This window comes from Triticum urartu, chromosome 5 (genome assembly GCF_003073215.2).
Source record: "Triticum urartu cultivar G1812 chromosome 5, Tu2.1, whole genome shotgun sequence".
NCBI classification, from domain to species: domain Eukaryota; kingdom Viridiplantae; phylum Streptophyta; class Magnoliopsida; order Poales; family Poaceae; genus Triticum; species Triticum urartu.
In genome coordinates, this window is record NC_053026.1 from 613,331,397 (window position 1) to 613,340,544 (window position 9,148).

The window sequence follows — 9,148 nt, forward strand, 5'->3', positions numbered from 1 at the left end:
TCTCATTTGATTAACGGGGTCACATCATTAGGAGAATGATGTGATTGACTTGACCCATTCCTTTAGCTTAGCACACGATCGTTTAGTATTCTGCTATTGCTTTCTTCATGACTTATACATGTTCCTATGACTATGAGATTACGCAACTCCTGTTTTTGGAGGAACACTTTGTGTGCTACCAAATGTCACAACGTAAATGGGTGATTATAAAGGTGATCTATAGGTGTCTCTGAAGGTACTTGTTGGGTTGGCATATTTCGAGATTAGGATTTGTCACTCCGATTGTCGGAGAGGTATCTCTGGGCCCACTTGGTAATGCACATCACTTAAGCCTTGCAAGCATTGCAACTAATGAGTTAGTTGCGGGATGATGTATTACAGAACGAGTAAAGAGACTTGCCGGTAACGAGGTTGAACTAGGTATTGAGATACCGACGATCGAATCTGGACAAGTAACATACCGATGACAAAGGGAACAACGTATGTTGTTATGCGGTCTGACCGATAAAGATCTTCGTAGAATATGTGGGAGCCAATATGAGCATCCAGGTTCCGCTATTGGTTATTGACCGAAGACGTGTCTCGGTCATGTCTACATAGTTCTCGAACCCGTAGGGTCCGCACGCTTAAAGTTTCGATGACAGTTATATTATGAGTTTATATGTTTTGATGTACCAAAGGTTGTTCGGAGTCCCGGATGTGATCACAGACATAACGAGGAGTCTAGAAATGGTCGAGACATGAAGATGCATATATTGGACGACTATATTCGGACACCGGAATGGTTTCGGGAGTTATCGGGTATATACCGGAGTACCGAGGGGTTACCTGAAGCCCCCGGAGGTTATTGGGCCTCATGGGCCCAATTGGTGGAAGAGGAGAGGCGGCCAAGGGGCAGCCGCGCGCCCCTCCCCCCCAAGTCCGAATTGGACAAGGAGGGGGGCGGTGTACCCCCTTTCCTCCCCCCTCTCTCTCCTACCCTCTCCTCTCCTAATCCAACAAGGAAAAGGGAGGGAGTCCTACTCCCGGTGGGAGTAGGACTCCTCCTGGCCGGCCGCCTCTCTCCCCCTTGCTCCTTTACATACGGGGGCAGGGGGCACCCTAGAGACACAACAATTGATCTGTTGATCTTTTAGCCGTGTGCAGTGCCCCCCTCCACCATAGTCCACCTCGATTATACTGTAGCGGTGCTTAGGCAAAGCCCTGCATTAGTAGAACATCATCATCATCACCACGCCGCCGTGCTGACGAAACTCTCCCTCAACACTCGACTGGATTGGAGTACGAGGGACGTCATCGGGCTGAACGTGTGCTGAACTCGGAGGTGCCGTGCGTTCGGTACTTGATCTGTCGGATCATGAAGACGTACGACTACATCAACTGCGTTGTGCTAACGCTTCCACATTTGGTCTACAAGGGTACGTGCACAACACTCTCCCCTCTCGTTGCTGTGCATCACCGTGATCTTGCGTGTGCATAGGAATTTTTTTGAAATTACTATGTTCCCCAATAGTGGTATCAGAGCCTGGTTTTATGCGTAGATGTCATATGCATGAGTAGAACACAAGTGAGTTGTGGGTGATATAATTCATACTGCTTACTAGCATGTCATACTTTGGTTCGGCGGTATTGTTGGATGAAGCGGCCCGGACCGACGTTACGCGTACGCTTACGCGAGACTGGTTCTACCGACGTGCTTTGCACACAGGTGGCTGGTGGGTGTTAGTTTCTCCAACTTTAGTTGAACCGAGTGTGGATACGCCCAGTCCTTGCGAAGGTTAAAATAACACCAACTTGACAAACTATCGTTGTGGTTTTGATGCGTAGGTACGAACGGTTCTTGCTAAGCCCGTAGCAGCCACGTAAAATTTGCAACAACAAAGTAGAGGACGTCTAACTTATTTTTGCAGGGCATGTTGTGATGTGATATGGTCAAGACATGATGCTAAATTTTATTGTATGAGATGATCATGTTTTGTAACCGAGTTATCGGCAACTGGAAGGAGCCATATGGTTGTCGCTTTATTGTATGCAATGCAATCACCCTATAATGCTTTACTTTATCACTAAGCTTTAGCGATAGTCGTAGAAGCATAAGTTGGCGAGACGACAACGATGCTACGATGGAGATCAAGGTGTCACGCCGGTGACGATGGTGATCATGATGGTGCTTCGGAGATGGAGATCACAAGCACAAGATGATGATGGCCATATCATATCACTTATATTGATTGCATGTGATGTTTATCTTTTTATGCATCTTATCTTGCTTTGATTGACGGTAGCATTATACGATGATCCCTCACTAAATTATCAAAGTATAAGTGTTCTCCCTGAGTATGCACCGTTGTGAAAGTTCTTCGTGCTGAGACACCACGTGATGATCGGGTGTGATAGGCTCTACGTTCAAATACAACGGGTGCAAAACAGTTGCACACACGGAATACTCAGGTTAAACTTGACGAGCCTAGCATATAACAGATATGGCCTCGGAACACGGAGACCGAAAGGTCGAGCGTGAATCATATATTAGATATGATCAACATAGTGATGTTCACCATTGAAACTACTCCATCTCACGTGATGATCAGACATGGTTTAGTTGATATGGATCACGTGATGACTTAGAGGATTAGAGGGATGTCTATCTAAGTGGGAGTTCTTAAGTAATATGATTAATTGAACTTAAATTTACCATGAACTTAGTACCAGATAGTATCTTGCTTGTCTATGTTGATTGTAGATAGATGACCCATGCTGTTGTTCCGTTAAATTTTAATGCGTTCCTTGAGAAAGCAAAGTTGAAAGATGATGGTAGCAATTACACGGACTGGGTCCGTAACTTGAGGATTATCCTCATTGCTGCACAGAAGAATTACGTCCTGGAAGCACCGCTAGGTGTACCACCCGCGCCAGCAACTGTAGACATTGTGAATGCCTGGCAGTCGCGTGTTGATGACTACTCGATAGTTCAGTGTGCCATGCTTTACGGCCTAGAACCGGGACTTCAACGACGTTTTGAACGTCATGGAGCATATGAGATGTTCCAAGAGTTGAAGTTAATATTTCAAGCATATGCCCGGATTGAGAGATATGAAGTCTCCAATAAGTTCTATACCTGCAAAATGGAGGAGAATAGTTCTGTCAGTGAGCATATACTCAGAATGTCTGGGTACTGCAATCACATGATTCAACTTGGAGTTAATCTTCCGGATGATAGCGTCATTGACAGAATTCTTCAATCACTGCCACCAAGCTACAAGAGCTTCGTGATGAACTATAACATGCAAGGGATGGATAAGACGATTCCCGAGCTCTTCGCGATGCTAAAGGCTGCAGAGGTAGAAATCCAGAAGGAGCATCAAGTGTTGATGGTCAATAAGACCACCAATTTCAATAAAAAGGGCAAAGGGAAGAAGGGGAACTTCAAGAAGAACAGCAAGCAAGTTGCTTCTCAGGAGAAGAAACCCAAGTCTGGACCTAAGCCTAAGACTGAGTGCTTCTACTGCAAGAAGACTGGTCACTGGAAGCGGAACTGCCCCAAGTATTTGGCGGATAAGAAGGATGGCAAGGTGAACCAAGGTATATGTGATATACATGTTATTGATGTGTACCTTACTAATGCTTGCAGTATCACCTTTGTATTTGATACTGGTTCTGTTGCTAATATTTGCAACTCGAAACAGGGACTACAGATTAAGCGAAGATTGGCTAAGGACGAGGTGACGATGCGCGTGGGAAATGGTTCCAAAGTCGATGTGATCGCGGTCGGCACGCTACCTCTACATCTACCTTCGGGATTAGTTTTAGACCTGAATAATTGTTATTTGTTGCCAGCGGTGAGCATGAACATTACATCTGGATCTTGTTTGATGCGAGATGGTTATTCATTTAAATCAGAGAATAATGGTTGTTCTATTTATATGAGTAATATCTTTTATGGTCATGCACCCTCGAAGAGTGGTCTATTTTTGTTGAATCTAGATAGTAGTGATACACATATTCATAATATTGAAGCTAAAAGATGCAGAGTTGATAATGATAGTGCAACTTATTTGTGGCACCGCCGTTTAGGTCATATTGGTGTAAAGCGCATGAAGAAACTCCATACTGATGGACTTTTGGAACCACTTTATGAATCACTTGGTACTTGTGAACCGTGCCTCATGGGCAAGATGACTAAAACACCGTTCTCCGGAACTATGGAGCGAGCAACAGATTTGTTGGAAATCATACATACAGATGTATGTGGTCCGATGAATATTGAGGCTCGTGGCGGATATCGTTATTTTCTCAGCTTCACAGATGATTTGAGCAGATATGGGTATATCTACTTAATGAAACATAAGTCTGAAACATTTGAAAAGTTCAAAGAATTTCAGAGTGAAGTTGAAAATCATCGTAACAAGAAAATAAAGTTTCTACGATATGATCGTGGAGGAGAATATTTGAGTTACGAGTTTGGTCTTCATTTGAAACAATGTGGAATAGTTTCGCAACTCACGCCACCTGGAACACCACAGCATAATGGTGTGTCCGAATGTCGTAATTGTACTTTACTAGATATGGTGCAATTTATGATGAATCTTACTGATTTACCACTATCGTTTTGGGGTTATGCTTTAGAGACAGCTGCATTCACGTTAAATAGGGCACCATCAAAATCCGTTGAGACGATGCCATATGAACTGTGGTTTGGCAAGAAACCAAAGTTGTCGTTTCTTAAAGTTTGGGGCTGCAATGCTTATGTGAAAAAGCTTCAATCTGGTAAGCTCGAATCCAAATCGGAGTCATATGATACCCAAAAGAGACTGTTGGGTACACCTTCTATCACAAATCCGAAGGCAAGACTTTTGTTGCTAAATTTGGAATCTTTCTAGAGAAGGAGTTTCTCTCAAAAGAAGTGAGTGGGAGGAAAGTAGAACTTGATGAGGTAACTGTACCCGCTCCCTTATTGGAGAGTAGTTCATCACAGAAACTGGTTTCTATGACACCTACACCAATTAGTGAGGAAGTTAATGATGATGATCATGAGACTTCAGATCAAGTTGTTACTGAACCTCGTAGATCAACCAGAGTGAGATCCACACCAGAGTGGTACGGTAATCCTGTTCTGGAGGTTATGTTACTAGACCATGACGAACCTGCGAACTATGAAGAAGCGATGGTGAGCCCAGATTCCACAAAATGGCTTGAGGCCATGAAATCTGAGATGGGATCCATGTATGAGAACAAAGTGTGGACTTTGGTTGACTTGCCTGTTGATCGGCAAGCCATTGAGAATAAATGGATCTTCAAGAAGAAGACTGACACTGACGGTAATGTTACTGTCTGTAAAGCTCGACTTGTTGCAAAAGGTTTTCGACAAGTTCAAGGGATTGACTACGATGAGACTTTTTCACCCGTAGCGGTGCTAAAGTCTGTCCGAATCATGTTAGCAATTGTCGCATTTTATGATTATGAAATTTGGCAAATGGATGTCAAAACTGCATTCCTGAATGGATTTCTGGAAGAAGAGTTGTATATGATGCAACCGGAAGGTTTTGTTGATCCAAAGGGAGCTAACAAAGTGTGCAAGCTCCAGCGATCCATTTATGGACTGGTGCAAGCCTCTCGGAGTTGGAATAAACGCTTTGATAGTGTTATCAAAGCATACGGTTTTATACAGACTTTTGGAGAAGCCTGTATTTACAAGAAAGTGAGTGGGAGCTCTGTAGCATTTCTGATATTATATGTGGATGACATATTACTAATTGGAAATGATATAGAATTTCTTGATAGCATAAAGGGATACTTGAATAAGAGTTTTTCAATGAAGGACCTCGGTGAAGCTGCTTATATATTGGGCATCAAGATCTATAGAGATAGATCAAGACGCTTAATTGGACTTTCACAAAGCACATACCTTGACAAAGTTTTGAAGAAGTTCAAAATGGATCAAGCAAAGAAAGGGTTCTTGCCTATGTTACAAGGTGTGAAGTTGAGTAAGACTCAATGCCCGACCACTGCAGAAGATAGAGATAAGATGAAAGTTGTTCCCTATGCTTCAGCCATAGGCTCTATCATGTATGCAATGTTGTGTACCAGACCTGATGTGTGCCTTGCTATAAATTTAGCAGGGAGGTACCAAAGTAATCCAGGAGTGGATCACTGGAAAACGGTCAAGAACACCCTGAAATACCTGAAAAGGACTAAGGATATGTTTCTCGTTCATGGAGGTGACAAATAGCTAGTCGTAAATGGTTATGTCGATGCAAGCTTTGACACTGATCCGGACGATTCTAAATCGCAAACCGGATACGTGTTTACATTGAACGGTGAAGCTGTCAATTGTTGCAGTTCTAAACAAAGCGTTGTGGCAGGATCTATGTGTGAAGCGAAGTACATAGCTGCTTCGGAAGCAGCAAATGAAGGAGTTCGGATGAAGGAGTTCATATCCGATCCAGGTGTCATACCTAGTGCATCGGGTCCAATGAAAATCTTTTGTGACAATACTGGTGCAATTGCTTTGGCAAAGGAATCCAGATTTCACAAGAGAACCAAACACATCAAGAGACGCTTCAACTCCATCCGGGATCAAGTCCAGGTGGGAGACATAGAGATTTGCAACATACATACGGATCTGAATGTTGCAGACCCGTTGACTAAGCCTCTTCGACGAGCAAAACATGATCATCACCAAGACTCCATGGGTGTTAGAATCATTACTGTGTAATCTAGATTATTGACTCTAGTGCAAGTGGAAGACTGATACGTCTCCAACATATCTATAATTTTTGATTGCTCCATGCTATATTATCTACTGTTTTGAATGTTTATGGGCTTTATTATACACTTTTATATCATTTTTGGGACTAACCTATTAACCCAGAGCCCAGTGCCAGTTTCTGTTTTTACCTTGTTTTAGGGTTTCGAAGAAAAGGAAAATCAAACGGAGTCCAATTGACCTGAAACTTCACGGAACTCATTTTTGGAAGGAAAGAAGCCCAGAAGACTTGGAGTGCACATCAGGGGACCTGCGAGGAGGCCACGAGGCAGGGGGCGCGCCCACCCCCTCTGGGCACGCCCTCCACCCTCGTGGCCCCCCTGACGTATTTCTTCCGCCTATATATCTCCATATACCCTAAAAACATCCAGGAGCACAATAGATCGGGAGTTCCGCCGCCAGAAGCCTCCGTAGCCACCGAAAGCCAATCTAGACCCGTTCCGGCACCCTGCCGGAGGGGGAATCCCCCTCCGGTGGCCATCTTCATCATCCCGACGCTCTCCATGACGAGGAGGGAGTAGTCCACCCTCGGGGCTGAGGGTGTGTACCAGTAGCTACGTGTTTGATCTCTCTCTCTCTCTTGTTCTTGATTTGGCACGATCTTGATGTATCGCGAGCTTTGCTATTATAGTTGGATCTTATGTTTCTTCTCCCCCTCTACTCTCTTGTAATGAATTAAGTTTCCCCTTTGGAGTTATCTTATCGGATTGAGTCTTTAAAGATTTGATGAGAACACTTGATGTATGTCTTGCCGTGCGTATCTGTGGTGACAATGGGATACCACGTGATTCACTTGATGTATGTTTTGGTGATCAACTTGCGGGTTCCACCCATGAACCTATGCATAGGGGTTGGCACATGTTTTCGTCGTGATTCTCTGGTAGAAACTTTGGGGCACTCTTTGAGGTTCTATATGTTGGTTGAATAGATGAATCTGAGATTGTGTGACGCATATCGTATAATCATACCCACGGATACTTGAGGTGACATTGGAGTATCTAGGTGACATTAGGGTTTTGGTTGATTTGTGTCTTAAGGTGTTATTCTAGTACAAACTCTAGGGCTGTTTGTGACACTTATAGGAATAGCCCAACGGATTGATTGGGAAGAATAACTTTGAGGTGGTTTCGTACCCTACCATAATCTCTTCGTTCGTTCTCCGCTATTAGTGACTTTGGAGTGACTCTTTTTTGCATGTTGAGGGATAGTTATGTGATCCAATTATGATATTATTGTTGAGGGAACTTACACTAGCGAAAGTATGAACCCTAGGCCTTGTTTCCTATCATTGCAATACCATTTATGCTCACTTTTATCACTTGCTACCTTGCTGTTTTTATAATTTCAGATTACAAATACCTTTATCTACTATCCATATACCACTTGTATCACCATCTCTTCGCCGAACTAGTGCACCTATACAATTTACCATTGTATTGGGTGTGTTGGGGACACAAGAGACTCTTTGTTATTTGGTTGCAGGGTTGCTTGAGAGAGACCATCTTCATCCTATGCCTCCTACGGATTGATAAACCTTAGGTCATCCACTTGAGGGAAATTTGCTACTGTCCTACAAACCTCTGCACTTGGAGGCCCAACAACGTCTACAGGAAGAAGGTTGTGTAGTAGACATCAAGCTCTTTTCTGGCACCGTTCCCGGGGAGGTGAGTGCTTGAAGGTATATCTTTAGATCTTGCAATCGAGTCTTTTAGTTTCTTGTTTTATCACTAGTTTTGTTTTTAAAAGAAAACTAAAAAATGGAATTGAGTTTGTCTCATACGCTTCACCTTTTTAATATCTTTCGTGAGTATGATGGAAAGGAAAATTGTGCCAAAGGGCTAGAAGAAGAAATCTATAAAATGTTTGGCACTAAATATTTGAATGATGAGCATGATTGCAATGTTGTTAGTACGAATTCTTTGAATATCCATGATGCTAATGATATGCAAAGCCACAAGCTTGGGGAAGCTATGTTTGATGAAGATGATATTTTTTGTCCCCCAAGTTTTGATGAGAAAATTTATTATGATGAAAGCATGCCTCCTATTTATGATGATTATATTGATGAAAGTGGATTTGGAGAGGTCATGACTTTATTTTATGATGAATCCACTATTCTGGAAGAGGTTCCAATTGATTATGAGAACAAAGTTGCTATCTATGATGATTATTGTGATGACTTGTATGCTATAAAGAATAATGATATCCATGAAACTTGTCATCATTATTTTAGTTTTCAATTGTATTATGCCTCACATGATAATTATTTTGTTGAGTTTGCTCCCACTATTATTCATGAGAAGAATTTTGCTTATGTGGAGAGTAATAAAATTTATATGCTTGTAGATCATGAAAAGAATGCTTTAGATGCTGGTTATATTG